The sequence below is a fragment of the Ursus arctos genome, unplaced genomic scaffold (genome assembly GCF_023065955.2).
Source record: "Ursus arctos isolate Adak ecotype North America unplaced genomic scaffold, UrsArc2.0 scaffold_17, whole genome shotgun sequence".
NCBI classification, from domain to species: domain Eukaryota; kingdom Metazoa; phylum Chordata; class Mammalia; order Carnivora; family Ursidae; genus Ursus; species Ursus arctos.
Window position 1 is genome coordinate 10,861,384 of NW_026622841.1, and position 15,884 is coordinate 10,877,267.

Genomic DNA, 15,884 nt, shown 5'->3' on the forward strand with positions numbered 1-15,884 from the left:
AGCACCATTTATTGAAGAGACTGTCTTTTTTCCACCAGATGTTTTTTCCTGCTTTATCAGAGATTAGTTGCCCAAAGAGCCGAGGGTCCATTTCTGGGTTCTCTATTCTGTTCCATTGGTCTATGTGTCTGTTTTTGTGCCAGTACCATGCTGTCTTTGTGATCACAGCTTTATAGTACAGCTCGAAATCTGGCATTATGATGTCCCCAGCTTTGTTTTTCCTGACTTGTTTTTCTAAAATACATGGAAGTTTTACTTAGCAAAGACATTTAGGTTAAATGCTTCCGAAATGATTTTCTACAAGCCACAAACAGAAAAAAAATCATGAAGTATTTTGAAAACCATCTTTTACACAGAGAACCTCAAACAAACACACTATTATGCTTGAAAAAAATACTCATAGTCTGTGTTTCACACAATTGCATAATTTCTTTGAGAGAAAATGGGATTTTCTCTTACAAAAATAAGTGTGACAACTATAAAAATGTTTAAATTTCAAATTATCTCAACTTAAAATCTAAATGACATCCACATAATTATATATAGCATTTCTTATTTATCTGTATGCAATATAAATAATTATATATTAATAATCTGGGTGCTATAGTATACCATATTGGAATATAATAAGCATAAGAGAAACAGATACTTTTTGTGTGTCAGTGAAGAGTGGAAGTCTATGTTCTGTTCTTCCTGAAATCTCATTATGTGGGTCTAAATTCATTTCTTTTTCCAAAATTTCTAAAAATGATTTGTAAGATTTATTTCCTTCCAGAAGGGCTAAGCCTGGTACTGATTAGTTGAATAAAGCCTAGTATCAAGCCATTACTAATTTTTCCAATACTTAAGTGCAGAAAACGTGTATTTGTACATACAAGCATCCATCACAGTCCAAATCTGTTCCATTTCAAAGGCCAAATAATGAGTTCAGATGCTCTGTTTCAATTGCAAAGAACATTGTTGACTTGTCTTTGATTTCTGAACTATAAGTAGCATGTAGTGAGAGCTGAAGATACCTAGCAGTTCATCTAAAAATGTATTTGTTTCCAAATTTGAATTGTGATTCCTGGAACTAGAGTAATGATGATAATAACATTAATAATAGTCCTTATCATTACTTGTCCTGTGCAAACACTATGTTAAATATCTTCTAATTCTCTTGGAAATCCTATAATTTACTGGTTATTGTTATAGCTGTCTTCTAGTTGTGAAAATAACCACAAAACAAGGTGAAGTAATTTTTCATTCATAACACAGACAACAAATGGCAGAGCTATGTTTCAATCCTCAGGTATGTGTAACTTCAACATAAATAATATAAAACACTATGCTGGGTTGTCTCTAGCTTCCTCAGAGTTCTCTGAGTCAGTCCTCTTTCTGTGACATAATTTAAAAAATTCACATCTTGTGCTAATATTCCTCCTTTGTGAACTATCCTTTAAGCATCAGCTATGTACCTATTATTGTTTAGTGCATTTGGCAGTTTCTGCTTTTTAGTTGCTTAGGACAAAGTCGAGAGTAGACACAAGAAACAACCAAAATTCTGTATGATGAGAGAGAAAATCAAATTGAAATGGGAACATCTTCATCAGATTTATAAGAGATTGTTCAGAAGTCTCCCAAAGATCGTGACTTTCCAGCTAAGTTTTGAGAGATAAGTAGAAATTAAGCAATGTAGTAATAGTAGGGGGCCTCAGATAAAGAAAATCAGAGACAAGAATCAGAAACGTAGGAGATGAAATCACTGACTCATTTGTAGATTTTTCTGTCAAGAAGCAGAGAAACAGAAAACACACTAGAGATTTCAGCCTAAATATTTTATATAAAGAATAGGTAATTACAAAACTTTTGGACTGAGTGAGTTTCCAAAAGGACAAGGAAGACTTCCAGTGATTTCAGAAACTTAGAATGTCATAATATTTGCAAGAAACTAACACCAGTGAACACAGCACTGATATGCACAGGAGATATCGTCATCACTATTAAATCTGTGTCTGTTTTAGTCACCATTAAATCTCTGTTTTCTGCTGAATTTCACACACCCGCCCACTGGTGTCAGAAGAACATTGGTGCTTTCTGTTCCTAGTCCACCACCCCAATCTTTCACCAAGGCCTTATGCAGACAATTTCTAAATTGGGATGTTGCTGGCAGTGGGGCCTGAGAAATGTAGTCTCTAGCCCGTGAGTTATAGAGGGTTAATAACAAGTGTGGGGATAATTCCGGGTAACAACAGATGGCATCCAGCACAGAAGTCAAGGGTGCGTGTGGGGAGGCAGTGGGAGAAGAGGTAGAGAAATAACCAGAGCTGTCTACCTAATGGGCACTATATATTAAAGAGGTGAGTTTTATTTTATTTCAGAAATTATAAAAACCCTTGAAAGGATTTTAAGCAGGAAATTGCCATGCTATGATCAGATTGCTTTAAAAAAGAGTTATGGGAAAAGATTTCAGGTTGAATTGGTTAGGCTGGGGTATAGGGAAGAGGAAGCAGGTGAGAGATGAGAATATTAGTAAAGATGCTCTTATAGTAATGTAATAGGTACAAAACAAAATTATCATTCATGGTAATAGAGAAAAAAGTAACAGATATCCCAGGTCTTATCAAGAAAGAATGTGACTTACCCGGGGATTAGTGAATGAAGAAAAGTGTCCATGTGAGCTCCCAGTGTTCAGGCTCTGTGTTGGGTTCAGGTGTGTTTGCTGTGTCTCTCATGGAGGTAATCAGGCTGAAGGTGCTGTGGCTACCTGGGGCATGTTCTTCTCTTGACTAATTACATGAACCATACAAGCTTTGCTCAATCTTTGCTTGTAACCAGTGCACTCATATTACATTGGCTAAATGAAGTCACATGACTAATCCTTTAATTAAGAGTTGAGTCATATATGCTTCTCCTATTTCATGAAAAGCACTGCCAAATCACTGGGCAAAGTTGTGGGTATATAATTCTACCAAGAAAAATTGAAGGTTCAAAAACATAATTTGACAACGCATTACCAGTTTGCTCTATAAAATGGCTATATCATTCCTACAGTTCCCAGCAGGGCTATGGCCTCTACTTCCCACATTTCTAGCAATACTTGACATATCCATCAGTCATGTTTTTTACAATCTGAAAAATATGGGTTGGAATCTATATGTTTTGGCAAGCATTTGTTGGTTGAAAATTAGTAGCCATGACCTTTATATACTTACGAATCACTTAGAGTTTGCCCACTTATAAATTTAGGTTTTGTCTCTTTTCTTGTTAATTTCCAGGACTTTTTTTTTTTGGTATTTTAAATATTAGATGTTCCCTTACCTTGCATGTGTGCACATGTCATCTCCTAAGCAGCCCTTGATCTTTCAACCTTGTCTATACTATCCTATTAAACAAAACTCTTTAATTTTGATATAATCAAATCCATTATTTTTTACCTTTATGTTGTAGGGTGAATTTTTTTGTTTTGTTTTGTTTTTATCTTGTTTAGCCAGTCCCATGAGGAGCACAATGACATCCTTCGAGCAATATTACCTGTATGGTAATACTTGTCACATTTAGGTTTTTAATCCATCTGGAGCCAAAACTAAGAATTAAGTATTATCTTTCTCTTTTTGACAAACCACTTTGCCCCAAACATTTACTAGTTCATTTTTTCCTTTTGATTTGGGGCTACTTTGTCATAAGCCAAGTTATTGTAAAGTTGTATTTTCAAGCCGTGTCATGACTTCACTGATGAAAACCTCCAAAGCTTTCATATACTTTAGATGACAAGTTCTTTAACATGTGATTTATTCTTATTTATTCTAAAAACATCTGTTGAGCTTCTACTGTGTGTTAGAGTTCAAAACCCGTCTGTGCCTTCCTGCACCTTCCTGGCATTGACTGAGTGCTTACCAATGGATGGCGTCAGGAAAGAGGAGGACCAGAGTGCTATCGGAGTGTGCTGGGGTGCCGACGGCAGTCTGGGGTCAGGGAAGACCACACTGTGGGAATGGCATTTTACTTGGAAGGTTAAGTAGGAGTAGGATATGGCCAAATGAGTGACTGAAGACCTATGAAGCAGATTTCAAGCAAATGAAACACTGTTTTGAGGGGCTGAACGCTGGGGTGCATGGAGGTTGTGGGCTATGTCTCTGGTACAGTTGAGGCAACAAAAATGACTAAAGTCTCTTACTGTACAGAAGTGAAAGATGTCTTCTTTCCTCATGGGCTCTGATCTCAGTAATTCAGGTGTACTTTAAGATTTATTTATTTATCAGAGAGAGAGAGAGAGAGAAAGGGTGAGTAGGGGCAGAGGGAGAGGAGCGAGAACCTTCAAGCAAACTCCCCTCTGAGCGCATGGCCCCACACGAGTCTTGATCTCAAGACCCATGAGATCATGATCTGAGCCAAAACACAAGAATCAGATACTTAACTGACTGAGCCACCCAGGCATCCCCAGGTGTACTTTAGATCTTTGGCTACCGTGGCTCGTGAGGTATCAAACTTTCTCACTTCACACAAAAATCCATCATGATTGAAGTCAATTACTTGAAGTATGTTGAGTGATAATCTAATATTTTCTCAATAGCTAGGCATCCAGTTATAGGTTCCTTGTATAGGCTAGTCCATATTTCTTTTGCCATTTGATTTTCCGTAAAGCAGTTAAAACATTAGTTTTAAATACTGAAGTATAAGACTACAGAATTATAAAAAGAAATTTATGAAAAATAAATTCTAGCATTGAATTACCTTTAAAGGAAGCTTACACGTGAGTAATATTTAGCCCTTAAATATTAACTAAATTCCTGTGATGATAATGAATAGATTAAATGAAACAATGGTAACTCAGAGATTGTGGACCACATATAATGTTAATAAATATTTTATCCCCAGTCCAGACATAAGCTAGACCTAGTTATAAATCATTGTATAGTTCAATACACTATATGTTAAGAGTTTAGATTCTAAAGAGACATAGCTAGATGACAGTCAACCATATGTATCCCTTTCACACACTCTTCTCTCCTTTTCGATGTTATGTTCTCAGTAATAAATTGATTGCCTCTCCATTCAGCCACAGAATGGAGCACCAAGGGACCATGACTACAAAGTGATGTGAGAAGGTCAGCATGAATCATAGCAGCTAATTTGGACTTCCATACATGAAAAAAGATAAAAGCGACAACCTATCCATAATTTTCATATTATTCCAGAGTGGAAGACTAACAGATAGAGAAAAAATTGATGTCAGGCCAAGCATTTATTTTTCCAACCCATGAAAGTTTATATAAGCTTAAGTTATCATTTTATGTTGCTATGCAGTCTTCGGAGAATGCACACGAAGTGTGTTGCCAAGCCATACACAGGAGGGTTGAACTTGTGCCTTTAGAGGGAGAGAAGATAGGAAATGTGGCAATTGGCCAGAATCAAGAGTACCTAAGGTTAAAAATACAGGATTGAGATTTTAGAGACTTAAGCATTTGACAGCATTCAGATGATCTTAATTTTGAAACAAGAGACTAAAGAAAGAATCCATCCCGTGCCATTACTTATACATCACACTTCAAGGTATAGAGAAAATTTAGTAGCTAAAGGAATATTTCAGATAACGTCAAACATGAAAACCAGAGGGCCTTCACTAGGGATAGGAAGAGGGCTGAAAGAATGTTAATTTTTTTTTTCTTTTCAAATGGGAACGGTCACCCTGCAATATAAATGAGTAAGAGAAGCAATTAGCATAAAGAGTTTTCAACTGTTGTTAAATGATCATAGTATTTGAAGGAGTCATAAAGTTTCGATCATTATATACAGCTCTTACATATTTCCAATGCACTTCATGGTCATTAACTAGCAATTAGCAGATAAAGTTTCTTACTCCAGGGAAATAGATGAAAATATGTTGTTTGCCCTCCTTACCATATGAAATCTCCTATGTAACTTAGCTTGTAGTTGATTTAATTCCTTGTTTTTCTCAGTATCTAGTGAAAGTCTAAACCTCTATGATTTGTATTGCTGTATTTACAGAAAGATTTAAAACATCTTTAAGAAGTTAGTGTTCAAACATTATTAAATATTTACTAGTAAAGGGATGTTAAAAGTTAGCTTCTGTTCTATGAGAATAGCATTAAAGAACACAGCAAAAACTTATTAAGACTGCAGAACCCAAGCACCACTAAAGTAAGAGAATCAGAAATTAAAACCATTGTCCCAGGGAAAACAATAACTAATGAAAATGTACTGATCATTGCCTTGCAAGTAAACTGCTTTTATTGACAACCACATAAACTCACTACAGGAGGTGGTGAGGGTTAGAGTAAGGACAGAAACCAATGTGAACATTAAATCTCACAGTAACCATTTAAAGTAAGCATTATTACATTAATTTATAGAAGACGAAACTAAGAGGTTGATTTAATAGTCCAACAAAATAGAGTAAGTGAATGTCAGAACAAAGATTCCAAGTTTATCTCATTGGAGATGGGCTCCTCTCTTTCTCGGTCTTCTGTTCGCACCGCGTCACCTCTGCCCCTTTATTACATGCATGAATAGTTCTGATGCTGGGTCATGCTCTAGGGATTCTGTCCCCTGGAAAACATGGCATGTCTCCAAGCTCCTGTAATGTAAGCTTCCAAACAAATATACTCTAAAATGAGTGGAGTGATGGAATAAAAAAGAAAAACCAAAGTTATATTGTTATTGAAAATTCTACCTTGTAGCAAAGCAGAAGTGATTTTCCTATACCGTCCATGTTATTTATACAGACAGGAATACAGAGGCACATTCAAATAGAAAACCGGAGTAGTGCATATTACTTTGGAAATGATTAGGCAACTGCCATGAGTAATTCACATCTATCAATTCTTGAACCTCAAACATGGCTTAACTTGAAGCCTCAAACAAGGCTTAACTCTTATTGTCTCTGTAGATTCACGCTCATGCCATGTATCTAAGGGGATACCCTGCTAGACTGATCAGAGCTCCAATTTCTATCGCTATCACTTTTCAGTATATTGAAAGCTGCTAAGTATTGGAATCAGCTGTACTAACATTACCATTTTATTACAGTATATTGAATTGGATTCTTTGAGATTCTTGTTTTCTAAATAAAGGAATAAATATAAACTATGTGTGTGCATAAAGGAAAGATCAATAACTTGTTAAAGTAACTTTAATGTAAGATTATCTTAAAAATGGTTTGGAATTATTTAGTTTTGTCACCTTCACTGGCAACATTCTTTTAAAATCTTTTCTCATATAGGGCATATATATTAGTAACAAATACATGCATTTTAAATTGATCAGTTTTCACTATTACAGTTATTTCTAGCTCAATATTTAAATGCATTCAATAAAGGTTGATAATCAGGTTAAAGAAAAGAATTCATTTTAGGGGGGAAATATCATGGTTATTGGCCCATTCTTTTGCTTAAAATTTTCAGAAACAACTATTTAAACTTAGTTTACAACATGTGGAATTGGCTGTATCCTTAGGTGTCTATCCTACATTTGATATCATACAGTTTCATATTTACGAAGATCTATTTCAATCATATTTTTAGATTGGTTTGGCACAAGGAGTTTGTAGAGGTCATCAGTTAAATAGGCTCACAGGCTAATATTTGAATAAAATCAATTAATAAGTGGTAGACATTTCCTGCGGTACTTCATTTTATGGCAGCCTCAAAATGGTTGAGTTGTAAAGTAAGATTATATATAGCAGTGGTTCTCAAACTTTGGCTTGCTCAGAATCACCTGAAAAGTTTGTTAAAGGATTATCGGGCTTTGCTCCAAGTTTCTGATACATTAGATTTGGAACGAGTGTGCAGGGTGAGTGGGTTTGAAGCAAGAATTTGCATCTCTACTAAGTCCCAGCAGAAGACACTGAGAACCACTGCTGTTGAGAAGCCCCTGAAGGTGTTTAGCCACCAGAGAATTCCATAAAATACTTCATAACAAAATTCACCAAACCTACCATAGTAAAGTAATTGTGAACCCATATTAGAAAAATGTGATTTTAATTAAATGGAAATTTACAATGTAACTATTCCCAAAACCTTTACCACTGGGTGAAGACATTTTATGATGTGAACGTATCAACTAAGTATTTCTTTGAGCTGACCAGTCAGATGTGAGGGAACCACACTGGTGAGTCTTTTTAGGCCATGAGTTGACTCTCCGGTGTAAGCTAGACCTAACTTGTTTTAAGCAACGAGGCTGAAACTTTGCTATGCATGGAACCCAGAAGCTCAAGTGGTATCCTACTCAACATTTAGTCATTATGAAAAAATAAAAACAAAACAAAAATGACAGTTATTCATTTATTTCTACTCTCTCTGAGATTTTTTTTAACCTTATAACCTGACAGATTTTGGTCTTGTAACCTTTTGTATGACTCACTCACATCAGATAACTTCTTGATGGGAGATAAAATTAGTGGAACACAGAAAATAGATGAGACACAGTTGTTAAGCCAGCCATTCACGCATATGTGTTTGACTATGATCAATATGACAGAACTTGATGAAATAAGACTTTCTCAGCTTATCTTTGCTAAAACAGAGGAGGCGATAGATTTGAACAAAATATACTTGATTCATTAAGGGAAAATATTAATGGGATGAATTTATTACTTTAAGGTGAATTTCCATAGTTGATTTTTGTTTATAAACTCGGGGTAGCAAATGGAAAAAGAAAGCCTCCTACAATCATAATTCAACACAAGGATGAATTAAAAAACTAAAAATTCTCTTTGACCAAATAAAAGGCAAATTATGAGTTAATTATCTAGGAACTAGACCCAAAGCAGAGAGAGAATGTTTAGGCTTAGAACATACCTAATATGTAGTTGATCAGTATCATGGGAAATTTAATTTAGAATCTTAATGTATAATTAGGAAGCTTCTAGTTGATTTTCTTTTTCAACTGTGTTCCTCTCTACCTGTTAGATGTAATGACAGCTTCTATAGTTTGAGGTTGTAGCTGAGTTCATTTCATCAGAATCACCCAGCTCCCTTTTTTATATAGACCTACAATATGAAACAGTTTCAACAGTGTGAAAATTATGGTGATAAGGGGAACAGCCCCAGTTGGGTATCTGGGATTCACTACATATATATATTGCTCCCTTAAATTGAAGTGGTCCATAAGCAGATTAGCCACAGATGCTACTTAGTAATTCCCAATCATTTGCCTGGGTCAAATGGGAATACATCTGACTGTGTAAACACCAAACTGTTCAACTATAGTAGTTAGAGAAGATAATCAGTGACTTGAAACAAAGGCTAATGATAGTTCCATGAATAGATCCAAAGCTAGCATCTGGAGAAATGTCTGCAGATACAGTAAAAATGCTCACTATAACAACTCCAGCAATATTAGAGAGTAAATTCCATGTCTTTAGTGGCAGAGAAATTCAGAATACATGTAGAAACCCCATATGAATTTGTTTAGTTATATCTCAAGGGTGGAAAAATGAATCATCATGATAAAAATAGAATACCACCTATAGAAGTGTATGGCCCTTGGAGCCCTTTGATGGTGGGACTGAGAAGCGTGTAGGGGAGAAAGAAATTACTGAAACATTTACCTGGACATAAATGACTGCTATGTAGGTAAAATATACATGGATTCATTGCAAGAAGGCTAAACATTTAATTGTGCAGATAAGAACTTCTACTTAGGTCACGATGGGACTGGACTTACTCTCCCACCGGAAACAATTTTAAAACCAGACAAAAGATAGGAAATAAAAGCTTTCATACCATTACACATCAGGAAATGAAGAATGGTGATCTCTGAGATTAGGCGAACCATACAATTTCCTCAGACATTTCACCCCCAAAGATACAGAGATAGCAAAAAAAAGTACATGAAAAATGCTCAAGGTCATATGTGATTGGATAAGTGCAGATTAAAACTATAATGAATTCCTATTACTCATCTCTTTAAATGTCTAAAACTAAAAAGACTGGCCATCCCACGTATTGGTAAGGATATGGATCACCTGGAATGTTCATACACTACTGGTGGCAATGTAAAATTGTAAAACTCTTTGTAAAACAGTTGGCAGATTCTTATACATTTAAATATCCATCTACCAAATGACATAGCCATTCTACTCTTAGAGAAGATGAAAGCGTATGTCCATACAAAGACATTTACTCAAGTATTCATAGCAGCCTTTGTTTGCAATAAACAAAAACTGGAAACAACTTAAATGTTCACCCATTGGACTGTAGTATATTAATACAATGAGATAAAACTCAGCAATAAAAGGAAGAAAGTATGGATACATACAATGATGTGGATGGATATCTCAATGTTTATGCTGAATGAGAGAAGCTCGATAAGAAACCGTGATTCCATTCGTATACAATTCTAGAAAAAAAACAAATCTAGAACTACAATACAAATAAAAAGCAGATTGAAAGCAGATGAATAGTTGCCTGCAGGTGGTGGAAACAGAAAAGGTCAAGAGAACAAGATTACAAAAGTGTAGAGAGAAATTTTGGGTGTTGATGGATATTTTCATTTTCTTGATTATAGTGATCAATTCACACATAAATATGTATGTGTGAAAATATATTCTATACTTTAAATAATTTATATTGCAGTTCAATTATATCTCAAAACTGTAAAAAATGTAAAACTGAAGGATGTGAGGGCTCTGGCTACACCACCTATCACCCCATTGATCTCCAGGGTTGATTCAACTGATCTGGCTGGCCAGGCAGGTGCCCCCTTCCTCCCTCACAGCTCCATGTGCAACCCTCCTAAAAGTATGAAGGAGCACCCTTGGTCCAAGAGGACAACCTTCCCCAACAGAGGAGGACTGATCTTGGTGGAGGGTATACGAGTAGTGGAGCTCCCCTGCTAGAACCCCCAAACAAGCTTTCAAGGTCCATTTGTAGGAGAATATAGGGTAGTCAAGTTTCCCAGACACAGCCAAATGAAGTGCTGTGGCAGTCTGCCTTTCTTTAAAAAAAAAAAAAAAAGAAAGAAAGAAAGAAAAAGAAAAATTGTATAAAAAAAAAAAAGTACTCTTATACAGAAGACATTGCCGATGTGACCCGTTTCTCCTTTTTTTAGGAGGTGGGGACAAGTTGTAGGAATCCAAAGAGTCATAACCATAGCTCAGTATGTAACAACCTTTGTTTCTATAGAACTCCAAAGAGTTATCTGCCCAATGACCTAAATTTTTGGATTCATAAAAATGAATCTTAACTTTATGACTGAGAATATAGAAATAATTTTTCAAGAATAAATGACATAATTTGGAGACTTTGGCAGGAAAAAGAATCTGCAATAACTGGAAAGCTAATAAGAAAATTAGGTCAAAGTTGTCCTTCAATTTTTTGGGCTGACAAATTTTGCAGCCTCAGCTGTGTGAAAAGTCATGACTGGGAAGTTGCAGTGTGCAATGTTTGCAGAGTCCATCTCTGCATATTGGTGGTTTCAAGCCATTGTATTAAAGGTGTAATGGTTGAAAATCCCAGTGCCACGTGTTACAAAGCATTACTGTGAGTCTGATTTCTCTATTCAGCTTGAGAGATGTAGCATCCCATTCTTTGAAAGGGTCATAAAAAATCTATTACTGTTCTTAGGAATAGCTTGTGGTATATTTGACAGGGGGAGAAAATAGAAAAAAAATTCTTACATCAGGTGGTTTGATTACCACCTAAAATTACTTTAAATGTGTCTGCAAAGATAATAACCAATAAGACTAGTTAATAGCATGCATTTATTAATTGAAAGATAATGATGCTCTTTAGCAGTTCAAAATATCTGTGTTAAAATGTCTAGGGGTAAATATATCAGCTTGATCCCAAAAAGCTAAAGTAAATTGGATTTACAAAAAGGGTTTGCAAATCAACCACATTTTGATCTAATGAAATAGTGTTTAAAAAGTACCCATAGAGTTTAAAAAGAGCCCATAGAGTTTAAAATTTAGAACTCCATGGAAAACCGTATAAAATTAATAGCAATTTTAAAGGAGCTGCAAAGATTAAAGTACCCATTATGCTTGGCCATCCTTGGCTTGTGTCTAATAACATGTCATTATTTTAATAGTCTTATTATATTGACCTGCTATCTTTTAAATTCTGCCTTAGGTAAAATCTCAAACAAGGATGCAATCGTGCATTAAAGGGTAGAGCATACAACCTTTATAAATTATAGGTAGAATTGAGTGAGAAGTATTCCAAAGATTAAGAAAAGTGAAGGGAACGGAAACATACATTGTTTCACAAAATATATCATTGTTACTAAGAAATTCTAGGTGTTTGTCACTTTAAAATATTTCTATTGCCGAGTAAAGAAAGCCAGCGTCTCGGTAGCCCAAACGATAATAGCAAAAAGTTGTAATCATTTTCATTACGGAGGAGGCACTACAAACACTTGACTTGAGCAGTGATATTTTAAACCCATGGGAATACCTGCCGATCTGGCGTTCTCTGCTTGTGCTTCCTGGGACACAGACCTAAGCACCTTTGGTTTAGTTAATTAACCATTACTTAATGTTGTTCTGTGTATAAAATGAAAAAAAAAAAGAAAATGTGGAGGTAACTTGGTATTGTGAGTCTTTTCTGCGTATCTTATGAATAATGAACTAAGTAATCCAAAACAGCAAAGAAAGACACCCATTCTCTTCTTCGCCCAATTAATACCCTTGACATCTCTTTTCTAGTTAGTGTACTCCTGAGTACAAAAGTGGTTTTTCCTAAGGCTAGATTTGCTACTGTAGCACTCTAAGGAGAACACGCAGTGGCCAATGTTGGATTGTATTAAACATCCTCCGTGATTCTTAAAGCTTTGAATTCAGAGCAGTGGACCTATTGTTAACTTCTAAGGTTTCTTTCTGAATAAACTCAGATCAACATTTGGGTGTATCCTCTTTTAATAGGACAATGGTTTTTCTTCTTAGTGCTCTGAAAGTCTCGATCCCAAACATTCCCCCTATGTCAAAGTTTGCACCGTTGTTACTATTTTCATATAGAGGGTATAGTATACAAGGAGCCAAAACGATCGGTTCTCTCTCCTCTGCGTATACTATGTGAGCCAGGTGTGAAATCAGGCTCTGTATTTGACTACTTTCATCCAAGTGTTAAAAAAAAAATACATCGCAGCTCACAAATGTGACAGATTTTGCTCTTCCACCTGTATGACATCAATCTGATGTGCATTCAGTACTGTCCTTTGGCAAGTCATCTTGCCAAGAACTCATTTCTACTGGTTTACAGATCCTTCCTCAATAGTCTTTCTTGTTTCCATGCTGGCTATGATGGTGCCACTTCTAATGCACCTGTGTAATTTTGTCTACTTTTCTAACTTTTGATGTTAATTAATTCCCTGTAGGAAGGGTATATTATTATGCTTCTTCTGGAGGAAAAAGTGACTGATTTATCCAAGATTTGGTAAATAATGCTAACGTATTAATAATCCAGCTTAAGCTACTTGGATAAAGTTTCATATCTGATACTTCCCGTGGGAACTAGAGCTCTATGAATTTACAGGCCAAAAAAAAAATGCAATGTCCTCCTTACCCCCCCCTTTTTTTTTTAGCTGTTTGTGTGAATTATCACCTCCATGAAATCACCTGTGCAAGAACATGCAGATTTACATCCTGTCCTTGTACCAGGGCTTGATTATTTCCATTAATAAATTTAAGTTGTAGTCTTTATGTTACTAAAATTACTGAATTTATACTTCAGTAACCCACTTTGTCACTAATAACCCAATTGATAAATTGAGGATTTAATAGAATACAATAATAATCAAATATGCATGCTTCACAAAATAAAAAATAAGAATGACACACACACACACAAGATGTGAGTTATCAAAATACCTTCTATTACTTGAATATGAGCCAAGACCAGCTCAACAAGGTAGGCCACATAGCATGATTGTGATTATTAGAACTATGATAGGGTTTCCACAGAACTTATAATAAACCTTTGATTTCATTCTGTGAAATGAATATAAATTTTTGTTTCAAACTTTTTGACCCATCTAAAATCACAACATTGCTCAGGGACCAACAAGTTTTGAGAAACATTATTTTTAGGGACCTGCTGACTCAATGTTAGAAACTCATCTTCTAAACGTAAACCTTATAATTATTTTTTAATTCATTTTCGAGAAAGATGACAGTAATCCACCTGTACTCTCAAGCTATATTCTACCCATATTCTGAAAAGATTTTTCCAATTATATATCAATATGTATATGAAAGTTCTGGTACCCATATGGTTAAAAAAATGCAAAACTTGCTCAATCAATGATCAGACCGAAGAGGTCAATAATACCACCATTACCTGGAGATTGTGACCCCCCCCAAAAAAAAAAAAAAAGAATAAGAGAAAAAAGATAATGAAGCATAATAAACATTTATGCATTTACAGGTCTAGAAACCTACAAGTGAATGGAAAGCTGTTCCAGATGAGTCATGTTGTTCCTATCTGGTTTTCTTGGGGCACGCTTTGCTGATTCTTTGATTTTTTTTTTTTTTTTTTTTTTTTTACAAAGTCCAGAATCACATAGATAACATTTAGAAATTTCTGTGATAAAAACAGTTTATAGCCAATCAGATAATGTTTGGGATGTCACCAGTTTCTAAGGGGGTAGAACAGTAGGATATCGAAGGAGCGCAAGGACCAAACAACAGGAAAGTAACAGACCAAAACGAACACAAAGAATGGGAGGGACCCGTTTTCTACACAGGGTAAGATGAGGCAAATGCACCCACAGAAGTAAATCTCATCTTTCCTGACAGTGAGAAATGAAGGCTTTCTGCACTCTTCTGCCCTCACATGCTTAGTATCAATAGCGGCGCAGAGGTGTTTGCATAGAGAATTTGCTGAAAGGAGGCGAAACTACGCCGACCCGACAGCACCTTCACCTTTTTGGCTTAAAGCCAATGGAATTGAAATACAATGAAAAATTACAGTTCACGGCAGCGGTTTTTACGTAACACTAGGAAAAATCACCGCTTTCTAACAGATTGGGAGATGTGACAACAGTCCTTGTTTCAAATTAAATAAATACTGATGGGGGAAAAAGAAGTAAAAACTAGTGGTTTTCAATTAATTTTAAATGCTTATATTTTGAATGGTAGTGTAGCATTCAGAATCTTTTTTTTCTCGGTGATGAGGCATAGCCACAAATATTAGCAATGGTTATTACTTCATTATTAGGATGTTTACAGTCTCTGGGATTCTCTTTTGCTGCGTTAAAATAAAAACTCCAAGTGAACAGTTTTCCAGTCTGTTTTTATCAAAGGGTAACTGAAAATACAAAATAACATTTTAAAGCAAAATACTTGGTTCTTGGTGGGGGGGCGGGATGGGGAATGACTATCAAAACTTAAAGTGCTCTACCCCTAACTCACCCCAGGGTCCAGCAAACCCTGGCTATGTGGATAATGTAGAAAAATCACATATGAGTTGTAGGATATTTGAAATTTAAAAGATTTCAGTTTCGTTAGTAGTATTTAAAACATAAATCCATACTTGATATTATTCAAAACTCTTTCTTTGCTTACAATACTTAGGTACATAGCTTTACATGAAAAATCCAATCATCTCTCCACCCGATAGCTGACCACAGCAATGAAACGGCATGTAGCTATTTTAGAAGCCAACATCCGTTAATAAATTCAGTCTGATTTGTAGCATTTCTAGAATCAGATCACAACTCAGACTTTAAGCTGACATTTCCTTTTGGCTCATATTCGACAAATTGTCTCTTTTGACATCATTCTCCCAAGCGGTAGTTTTAGAGACCAGTAAAGACACAGCATATTCAAAGTCCCAACTAATATTTTACAGTTCTCCAACGCTTGTTTGAAGTTCGGTTGATCCTTTAAAAATGATAGACTAGCAGCTGCAAATCACTGTTTCCAAAGTCTATTTGGATAAATT